The following is a 12,048-nucleotide window of genomic DNA, read 5'->3' as shown; positions in this document are numbered from 1 at the left end:
AGAAGTCTCGCATGTGCAGGAAACCTGCGTCTCTCAAATGTGTGCTCAGACATAGAAACACTTTTCGACTGCACACGCTGAACGGAAACGATTTTGCTAATTGTGATGTGTATCGTGATATTTTAAAAGAAAACAAAAAAAAAATACAAAGCAATTCTCTCGTGTTCGTATCTGTCATTTGATTATTCTTTCTGCACGATTTTTATTTGACTTGTTCCGACATTGACGAGTTGAAAAAGTCTGACATTTTCATCTGACGCGCGTCAATTGATCGTCGGAATCGGACGGAATGGAAATTTTTTCCTTTCCTCCTGTTTTTCCTGCCATTTGTTTTCTCCCTTTATACGAATCGCGTTATTTATCCAAGAGGAGTAAAATAAAAAATCGTTTTACACCCCGCGGGAAAGACAGAAAAAAAGATTTTTATAATATTTCAAAAAAAAAAGAAATATAAACACAACAGAGTTTCTACCGTGATGAAAATTATGGCGATGGTTTAAATTTTTTATAATATTTACAGAAATGTTTTAAATTTGCCTGTAATTTCAATCGTTTATTTCTTCTTGACTGCTTTTCCGAAAATGATGGGAAAAATCAATCGAGCTTGCAGATAATCCCACTTGTATTTTACAAAATGCAATGGCTAGATATATCCGCAATTATTCCGTTCAAATATTAAATAGAGATTAATACCGGATTATGTACTTTGCATTGGGATTTATACATAGGTATGTGTGTGTGCATGAGAAAATATCCATTAAATACCCGCTAACGAACCGATGAAAAATTTTTGCATTTCTGCATTTCATGCAAATTTCATATATGCGTACATACGTATCACATAGCTATGCATATAGGTTACGTCGTTTTGTTTATTATACGCATATATCTTCAGCCGTAAAATATCTATTGATAGGAATTTAAACTCGATTCTTACACAATTTTGTAAAATGCACACTTTATCGATGCTACGAATGAAATTCAGCCTTCTCACAATTTATATCGCATTTTCTAATCTACTACTGATCATTCTCATCAAGTATCATTTTGAGAAAGAAATCGAATGTTAAGAAAAAGGAAAAGATTTCTCCGTTTTTTTTTTTAAATTTTTGGCTCCGGGCACTTAAAGCCTTTTTCCCAACTGAGTGTGGAAAATTCAATTTTACGTACGCTGACGAATGTGCAAAGTAGTACATTCCCACACTAGTAAGAGATTTGAATCAAAATATCTACTGACACTATAAGAAAAAATATTTACATTCAATCCCCGCATGAGTGCAAAAATTTACTACTTTGCGCACTAATTTGAATACGCAAAGTGGAATTTTGCACACCATGTTAGGAAAAATAGCAGGCGGATTAGTATTTAAATTTTCCACCTTGAATACACTATTTGAACGGAAAATGGAACCCGTGCAGTCGAAATCGGGATCGTCATAATAACGCATAGAAAACGAGAGAAAACTTTATCAGCGAATTTCATATCCTGCTGACTTGCACAACAGTTACCCCTACTCGTAATGGCGTTGAAGAACAGTTGTTCAACACGTGTCACCGCCTCACGCACGTATTCCGTTGTCGAGTTTGCGAATCGGCCAGGCCATCCCGTCCATCCGCCCCCAAGCTGGATCATCCGAAGCTCCGAGTTCCTCATTTGAATTCACGAAGCGCCGGGACGCCACCGAGAAGTTGAGCTTCGCGGGCCTCCGGAAAAGGGACCGAAAGGACAATCGCGGACAGCGCAGAGACGTGTCTCATCCCGACCTTTAAGAAGAACCCGAGAGCAGAAACAAGCGGTTTTTCCTTCCTTTTCACAGCTTTTCTTTTTACCGTCGCCACTCCAATAAGACACCGTTAAATTAGCTGGATTAACGAGCCGATTTCTAACGTTATTGGAACTCGTGACGCGACTCCTTTTCCACATCGGCAAAAACAAACTTTGGCTCTAGCTCGAAAGCTCGAACAATTATTTTACCATTAGAGCTAAGTTGCACGGAACTGTTTTATCATTAGAACTAAGTTGCATGGAACTGTTTTATCATTAAAGCTAAGTTGCACGGAACTGTTTTATCATTAAAGCTAAGTTGCACGAAACTGTTTTATCATTAGAGTTAAGTTGCTTGAAGATTCTCAACTTCGCGTTTTGGTATTTTTATGCAATTGCGGACTTCAATGAGAATCTATGGTTATGCAGGACACGGGTTGAAGTTACGTGTCGCTCGGATCTGCAATGATATCCTTTGGCAAAGCGTCCGATCCTTGTCCAATTCAGGGCGAGTCTCTGGCTTCTCTATATCTCGGCAGCAGCAGTCCGAAGGCGAGAACCAACTTCGTTCGTGATTAGCATATATTCATTACCGCCTTCTCATGCAAATCAAAAGCAAAGAGGATAAAAATAACAAATGTAGGCAAGTATACGCGAAAGGTGCAAAAAGGAATGAAAAAATTCCTCTGGCTTTTTACCGGGACCCGCTTCGTTCTCTCATCGAGATGGAATAATCATGACGTGCCAAATGCAACGACAGCTCTTCGCATTAACTGAAAGCGAATTAAAATATTTATTTAATTATGAACCTGCGCAATACTGTATAATTCATTTCACGTTATACCGGCTGCAGATCGACGTATAGTTTTATTATTCATTTTGAATATTCATTCTATATTGTCACGCGACGTTTCAATCCTTCGTAATACCTACGTCCGATACATTTTGCGTTTATACCCATATTCGCGATGAGTAATCGCCAGATAATGTGATTCATCGATTATTTTATCATATTCCTGTACTTGCTCTACACTATTATTGAGTTCCCGTAGGTAATAAAAGCAAGAGTGAGATATATAATACGTATATAATATATATATATATATATATTAGGGTGGCGCAAAAAAACGAATATTTTCTGTTTTCGAGTCTCGTGTGAAAAAATGTTAGTTTTTGATGTTTTAAGAGCCCACTCCAAAGGACAGCTCAAAAAAAAATTTTAAGAGGTCGCTCCAAATTTTTTAAAATGTCAAAAATCGACAAAAAATTAAGTTAAAAAAATTGTATTTTCAGTATTTTGTTTGATTTTTAATTCATGTCGTGGTGTATTGTTATCGATTCTTTCTTACTAAATTAGAGAAAAAAAATTTATTAAATTTTAATATGAATATTAAAAGGTCGCTCGAAAAGATCGAAAGAAATGCACTAAAAAATTGAAGAAAAATTATGAGTGACCTTTCAAAATTCAAATTTTGAACTGAAACTTTCGGAAACTTATTTGTTTTTGTCTATAAAATTATACCATAACTAGAAAAAAAATCGATTTTTGACGATTTCTGACGTTTTGAAAAATGTGGAGCGACCTCTTAAAAATTTTTTTCTGAACTGCCCTTCGGAGTGGGCTCTTAAAACATCAAAAACTAACATTTTGTCACACAAGACTCGAAAAAAAAAAAATAGTCGGTTTTTTTGCGCCACCCTAACATACATAACGTTTCGAGGACTTCCATTTCGTTCGGATAACCCATGGATTTTGATAAATCAGTTCTCCGTAACACTTTGAAATTTTTATCTACCCCTAATTTTTATTCCTTACGTTATTGGAGCTTTTCATCGATTAAATAAAAAAAAATGTAGAAACTCTAGCTGAGAAAAGGGGAAAATCATCCCGAACCAATTGATCGCCTCGATGCGAACCAGAATTACGTTTGCACTTACCGTAATTACACCATCAATCTTGTTTCCGAAACTTGCAAAACGTTACTAAACGTCGAGAAGCGAAGGTTATGTTTTTTCTCTCGCATATCCGTCTCCGATTGTAATAAATTTTTGCGTAAATTTATTAATATCACATACATTAAATTTGTAGCAATATATTTTTCGATGTTTCATCCAGGTCTCGTTATCATAACATTACAAACCTCGATTCAAAGATGGCTGTAACGTGATTTACATTCCATTTTTTATTATCTCGTTGATATGTAATTAGAAGATTTTTCTTGACATTTGATTACTTGTCAGGCTATAATAATACGGTTTTGCATTTATATGAAAGTCGAAATCTCGATTATGACAACCACAACATGAAGTTGTTTATTTGTTTGTTTGCTTGTCTGTTTATTTAAGTTAAATTAATAAGAAAGATAACGAGTTTTGGCGATTGGAAGCTGATGTTTAGACTTTAAGTAAGGAGAATGCTGGAATGCGAATGCGAATGAGAAATGCAAAAAAGACGATACGAAGTTGTGTTAGCCTGCCCTACAACACCGTCGAACAATTCTTAAGAGAGGAAAACTTTTCCCAGTCCTTTGTCAGCCGTTATTATTATAGTTGCGGGGGTATAAAACGCGCAATGTCGTAACTTGTAATTGGTAAATGCAATTAACAAAATCCCTGTTACTTGGAAAGTTTGCAATTAAAATCTCATAACATTATAATGCGAAACGCTCGATTGAACCGAATTATTAAGGGGCCTAACCAACTGACGAGGAAAAAAAAAGGTTTTTTTCAAGAATTTTTTTAACAAGGTTTAACTCGAAATATTGATATTATAGGCTTTGTTAGGCTTGATAAATACACTTTCCAATTACATAAAGAAACATTTTTTCATTAATTTTAATCACTTTTCATACACGAAAATCGTAGTTGAAAATTAATCTAAAAAAAGGTAAGTCAGCGGTGTTAATGATTTCTCGGAGATAGTTAATCTGAAATAAAAAAATCGAACGGTTTTAGATTCAGCATGTTAATGAGCTTGGAATGAATCGTACGATTTTTCATACTTGCAAAATTAAAAAAAACGGCGGCCATTTTTCGAAAAAGTCGAAATTTCAAAAAAACCTATGATTCATTCCAAGCCCCTTAACATGCTGAATCTAAAACCTTTCGATTCTTTGATTCTAGATTAACCATCTTCGAGAAATCATCAACACCTCAGACCTACCTTTTTTCAGGCTGATTTTCAACTACGATTTTCGCATATGAAAAGTGATTAAAACGAGTAAAAAAATCTGTTTTTATGTAATCCAAGAGTGTATTTATTATAATCGTAACAAATCTTAAATCAATATTGACAGTTAAAAGTTATTAAAAAATTTTTTGAAAAAACCCTTTTTTTTTGCTCGTCAGTTGAGTAGACCCCTTAAGCTGAGTACGTCCAATATGTACATATACATATACACACGTAACTACCTGCCTTGCGTAATCCCAGGGAGATGGTATTAAAAAATTCATTTCTAATCTGACAGCAAACAACCTCCCCTTTACCTCCAATTTTCCATCCCTGTCTCTAATTCTTTCTAAACTTGTTAATTCCTAATGTACAATCACACTCACAAGGCCAGCGGACAATAACAACGTGTATTAATAATAATTCCCTCCTCGTACAGCTCGCAACAACGAGCCAGCCCGAGGAGTCAAGAGTTTCCAGAAAGCTTTTTCGAATGATTTATGACGCCCTCGGCGAGCCAGCTTTCATGTTAAATGTGACTAAAAAACATTAAACTTTTGTCCCCACTTGAATACAGCCGACAGTCTCGCCTCCGAGTAGTTTATGCGAATTCCCACCACGAGCTTGCACGAATAGGCTGCAGACGCATAAAGAAGGGGCAAAAAATCAATCCCTGAATTAAGCTCGCACGATCTTTCACCCGTCTAAGGTGTTCTTATAATTTTTCAGAAACCTACACGATTCATCCTTACACCTTTATACCTATACCAACCAACCAACCATATATTCCACCATCTTTTTCTTATTTTTTTCAAAAATCTCCTTGAAAAAAAAAAATCCTTACAATTTCATCAAAAACGATCGATATTACGTCACGACTCGGTGGGAAACCGTTTGATACAATTTTTTTTTCTTTTCTTCTAATTAAAACAAAACCCTTATATTATTTTCAGATGAATGAACAGCCGGTGAATAAGTATATTTGTCAACAACACAATAAGCAGCTGTGTTAAAGAGGTTCCGGTGCGGGGAGGGGGGGGGGGGGGGGAGGGAGACTTTTAATATACCGGAAAGGTTGAATCGGAAGTTTTCCACGAGTTTTCCCGACGATTAATACACGCCTAAACAAGGTGCGGGGCTAATTGCTAATTATAATACCTCGTTCCCTGCAACCAGCCAGCAACAGCGCGTTTCATTATTATATAAATAATAACAATAACTCATCGGGGCATAATTATGATAATTACTTGTGCTAATTATACAAATGGACGGACACGCTGTCCGAAAATTGAGCGTCGTTCTACAACGTCGGGGAAATAAATATGAACAAGACGGTTTTAAAACGGTCTTGACGCGCGAGTGTCACTCATTTAAATCGCGCTCTGTTTTAATCCCCCATCTTGTTAATTTTGGCTCAATATTCTTGCTCGTTGGGTCTTTCGCGCATATATTTGTGAACTTAGTGAAAAATTGATACAAATTTGTTTATTATGTTAATTAAAATTTTTACCTAAAATTTGAACCATTTTTTTCTTTTTTTTTCTTTTTTTCTCTTACAAAATTGATGCTACAGGATATTTTAGTGAAATGGTTATCGTCGTGATATAATGGTTTGAAATATTGTTCCAGAGTGCGAGGAAATGTGATATAAATATAGTAATTATTCAGTCTGATTATAGCTGTTGATAGTACGTTTTTCGGTTAATTTAAAGTCAAGCTGTACTTTAGCTTTTCGAAATTTTTTTCCCCGCCAAACAAGGCATTTTAACATCAATTTGTTGCTACACGAACATGAAACAATTGAATTGTAGTTGGAAGAAAATATATGGAGAATGACAGCAATCAATAATAACTGTATTAACAATGTGGAATTCTATTTTTCTTGTTATTACGGTACTAGGATCATATACTTCAGAAATATTAAGCCATGATAGAAAAAAATAAAAATAAATAACCGGCGAAAAAAAATAACTTTCACGAAAATAACACGTGACAAAAATAACCTCCGCGAAAATAAAGCATGACAAAAATAATCCACACGAGAATGACCCATGAAAAAAATGATCAGCACGAAAATAACCCATGACAGAAAAAAAAACCTCACAGAAATAACCTACACGAAAATAACGCGAGACAAAAATAATCCAAACGAGAATAACCAATGAAAAAAATAACCTACATGAAAATAATCCGTGTCAAAAAAAAAAACCTCTCAAAAATAACCTACACCAAAATAACGCGAGACAAAAATAATCCACACGATAATAACCAATGAAAAAAATAACCTACGTAAAAATAATCCACGTCAAGAAAAGAAAAAAAAAAAAAAAAAAAAAAAAAAACCACTTCCCAAAAATAACCTACACGAAAATAACTCGTGACAAAAATAACCCGGCAAAAAATAATCTACACAAAAATAACCCCTGACAAAAATATCACATTTAAAACGTAATTCAATTAAATGTTATTCAATATTTTGTCTCGGCATATTTTTACTCAAGTTATTTTCACATACAGAACATAAAGGTCCATCGACGATTATTACAGCTGAAAAGTTATAACTTTCATTCCATACCTACCCGGTGCTGCAGAATTTTTGGTCGAGGTACAAAAATGTAAAAACCTTGATAGATACATCATAACTAAGGGTTTCACTATAAGCATAACAAGAAACTTCTCTCGATGCAGAGAGGAACCGAGGATTGCTGACATCAGGACTGCCAACCGGTGTCAGGCAGTCCGATCAATTCCCGCCCCATATATCTATAGGTACATACATACATACATACATACATATACCAGGATACCTAAACCTAGCTGTGCAAAGGATATTGCGAGTAGCTGAGCCGGGGTGCTCGTCCTTGTTTATGAGAGTATTAATTATTCCTATCGCGTAGTGCGGCTGGCCGGCTCTCCTCCTCGGTCTATATCTAGGTACACCGGATTGCGACAGCTCGCAAGCCTATAGGTACAAACCTACCAGCAAGTGCATGCGAGGCAGCAACGCATCCAAGGGCTCTTTACAGGAAACCTCCACCTATCTGTTTCAAAGGACACGCGTTTCATTTGCCCGACAGCCCGACTCCCGCTTTAACGTTAAACCTGAAACAGCAACGACGACGACTACGGACTTACAGCCATTTTTCAACCCCCCTTTGAAGGGAAGCTAGCGTACATGTCGACGGACATGTGAAAGTTTCGAATAAAAAATATCGCTGCGTCAGATTTTTGTATTTATTTATGTGTATTGATTTTGACTGTGTGAAAAGAATTGACTGTTTTTTTTTTTTTTTTTTTTTTTTTTTTTGATGTACTGGAAATGTTGGTACAAATGACGGAAAAAGAATACCGTCTAAATTTTAGTCCGTAATATTAATATTCAGAGGTGCCTCGTCGCGATTTTCTATTTTCCGTTAGCATAATACGAGAAAAATCACTTTTTGATCCTTTTGATTTTTATAACTAGTTAACGATGGCTTGTACAGAAAATTTGTGAACATGGTTTTGTGGGGAATTGAACGCTTTATAAAAAAGGTTTGTTTTCATTTTATGATGAATCTACGCTTTCAAAAGTTATTTGAGATCGAAAATCAATAGAGGACTTCGAATAACTTTTGAGAGGGTAGATTTATCGTAAAATGACAAATAGGGTGGTCCTTAAAAAAGACGTTTTTGAATTTTAACCGACTCACGCCCCCAAAATCAGTTTCGAAGAATTTAAATACGATTTTCTAAATTTTTCAGATTTTCATCTCAACTCTAACCTCTCTCACCAAGGGGGTGGAATCCCCCAATTAACCCTTTCAGGAGCACATTGAATTGGCCGAATCGATTTCGGTGAAATTTGGTAACAGGGGGTTTCTTGGATCGCTAATTACAAATCTAAACTCAAAATTTGAAAATTCAATATGGTGGATCTAATATGGCGACCGAAATCGAAAAAGTCAAATGATTTGGATAAAACGCGGTGCCAGGGGATTTTCGAGGTCGCTGATTACGTATCTGAACTTGAAATATCAAAATTCGAAATGGTGGATCTAATATGGCAACATCAAGTGACTCTTGGGATTTTGATTCATCATATTGAAGCTGCCATATATCGTGAATATTCGAATTTTGAGTTCAGATTAGGCATCAGTAACCCAAGAAACCCTCCTGGACCAAATTTCAGCTAAATCCGTTGGGTATATTTAATCTACCCCTAGGGGTTTAAATGGAGAAATCCAACCTCTTGCGGGCACAGATTAGAATTGAATAGAAGACTGAAAAATTGAGGAAATCATATTTCATTATTTGAATCCGACTTAGAGAGTGAGACAGTAAAAATTCCAAAATGACCCTTTACGGGACGGCCCTGATATAAATTTATATATCGGTGGTTCTTACTTTGTACTTTTTTGGTCGTGGAAAGTATTGATCAAAAAATTTTGCCTGCAATCGCTTTGTTATGCAAACAACATCGGAGAAATCACGGTACCCAACAATTTTTCCAGTCGATTATTTTTGCAAAGGATTTATCGTCCGCAATTCGTCCGTGTGTATGAATTTTTCTAATATCAATAACATGTTACTTGCTTGGTCGTGCTTTTATCATATCTGAATTATTATCACGATTTTACATATAACATCGGATTTAATTTCCTTTCTATTTGCTAACTGCAAACAAGCTCGAAAAAAATATAGCTCATTGCTTGACCATTTACTACGGCATTAATTTGCCAATGGGTTAAAATATTTTTCATCAAAATCGAACGTAGTGTACATTTGGGTTTTTGGCGAAAATTTCGGCGACTTTGAAAAGTGCTGCAATTAATTTTTGCATGCACTATTCCGACGCAATTTTGCGAGAGGAATCGATTTAGCGCAGTCCCAATACGCTGCGAGCGATAGCTGAAAAGTTACAGCCGAAAAACGCACGATTTTCATCGTCATTTCTCTCCTGCTGGTCCTACGCTCTTTTTGATGTGTTTTCTGAGTTCCTGGGGGTCGAATTACTCTAGAGATGGTCATACAAATCGATTCCGAGACGAGAAATTTTCGGCTCCGAAAATGACCCAAAAAGTAAGGCTAACCCCTTTGGATTTTTGGCGAAAATTTCGACGACTTTGAAAAGTGCTGCAATTAATTTTTGCATGCACTATTCCGACGCAATTTTGCGAGAGGAATCGATTAAGCGCAGTTCCAATACGCTGCGAGCGATAGCTGAAAAGTCACAGCCGAAAAACGCATGATTTTCATCGTCATTTCTCTCCCGCTGGTCCTAGATTTTGAGTTGGAAATACGCTTTGAAAAATAATGTAAATTCCCTGACATCGTTAATAATAATAACAAGACATTAACGATTGAAATTCGTGATCTTAAAATTTATTCTCCAAATTACATCTGGGCCTTTACTTCGATAAAATCGGAGGCGATTAGGACCGGTTGCATTTCTCCAACCTTTGCTTATCCATGTTGTTATCCCAACACATTTTCAACCCACGTTCCATAGATCCTCAAAACGTCCAACGAAGAAGATGGAATAAAAACGAATGTAGCCAGCTCGACTTTTCGTTCTGAAACGGTAATCCCGGTCCTCTTGTCGATGTACAAAAAGCAAAAGTCGAGGTGTTTTATTCCTCCTCGTTGCCACTAATTCCATTAGTTCTTACGGCGTAGACTGCAGCAGATCGATATCACCAGGTAAATAATAAAGTATTTAAATAAATAATTTTATTAGGTTCGTTAGACAGAATGTCAAAAAATAATTGGCAGGTGTTTTTTCTTTTTTCTAATCGATGTTCACTAACAAAGACACAAGAGTTCGAAATTGAGGCGTGACGTCACAACCTAGATAGATATACCTAGATGTACTAAAATGGTGAACATTGTGACGTCACGTGGAATTCAACCTGCTATATCTTTCTTAATAAACATTAAATTGAAAGACGAAAAAACACGTGTCAATTATTTTTCGATCTTCTATCTGAAGGAGCTGATGGAATGTTACGAAATTTTTCATCCAAGCACCTAATTCCTAACCTAACCTAATTCCTAACCTAACCTAACCTGACCTAACCTCACCTAATTCCTCCCCAAAAGTAGGAGAAGAGCCACCTGGAGGTCGTAGACGGGTTTCGCCAGAGGGAAATCCCGTCAAAGCTGTAAGCCTGACGGATCATCCCCCTTACGTATTTAATAATTCCTGTACCGGAGGATTTGTGACCAGCCCCGATTACGTCTCTTGGGCAAGGGTTTGGCAGCCCCGAGCCTTTCGGCTCGTACGATTCTGCACTCGGGCAGCTCTTGCGTTCCCCTTGTTCCTAAAATTATTACACCAACCCCCTACCCCCCCGTGGCTAAGCTTCAAGTTTTATAATAACTTTCGTAAGTGCCTCCCGAGGCGAAATTGTACGGCTCACGTACCAATTTTACGTATGGATACGTTACGGTGTATATATATGTTTGTTTTGCGAGGCCTTGTTGTTGTTGTTGTTGTTTTTTTTTTGTTATTATTGCTAAATTATCATCGTCGAAATTCGCGAGTAAAGTTTCACTACGATTCTCTGCCGTGTAACGTATACCTGTGATAATTATTTATATGAAATTGTTATACCGACGGGATAACTTTGCAAGCATTTTCACTGAGCTGCTAAGAATTTGAGATTTCATCTGACGGAAGAGTGAGACAAAAAAGTTGGTGAGAAATTATGAGGAATATTGTTACCGCGGTGCAATATCATTGCCTGTTCTAATTAAGCGGATTGTGCAGAATTAATGAAGGATTTTTTCAAACGTATATAACAGTGATCAAAATTGCGAAATATTTTTAAATACAAATATTTAAATTCTTCTAAGGTGCTTAGTTGACTAAAGTATTCATACTTTTTATTAATTTTATTACAGTTTTCGTATCAATAAAATCGTAAGCTAAGAATTCTTCTTTGAAAATTGAATCGCAAAAAAATACTGGAGTTTTGGAGAAAAGATTTAATATATAGATTCGCATCAAAATAGTTAAAAAACAAATAGATTTGATTGACTTCCTTCTTCGGTGGCTCATTTTATTCGAAATCGAACGAATTTATTGTATTCTGTAAGAATTATAAAGTAATTTGAAATCAAGCTTCGATAT

General features: G+C 36.1%; 1 protein-coding gene across 1 annotated transcript in view; it reads left to right on the top strand.

The window, feature by feature from the left end:
• Window positions 1-12,048, top strand: part of LOC124404405 (discoidin domain-containing receptor 2-like) — a 113,295-nt gene that overhangs the window by 76,865 nt on the left and 24,382 nt on the right. The window lies entirely within an intron of this gene.

Source organism: Diprion similis, chromosome 3 (genome assembly GCF_021155765.1).
Source record: "Diprion similis isolate iyDipSimi1 chromosome 3, iyDipSimi1.1, whole genome shotgun sequence".
Classification (NCBI taxonomy): Eukaryota; Metazoa; Arthropoda; class Insecta; order Hymenoptera; family Diprionidae; genus Diprion; species Diprion similis.
Note: the sequence above shows the minus strand (reverse complement) of the source record. Positions and strands in the feature narration are given on the sequence as shown.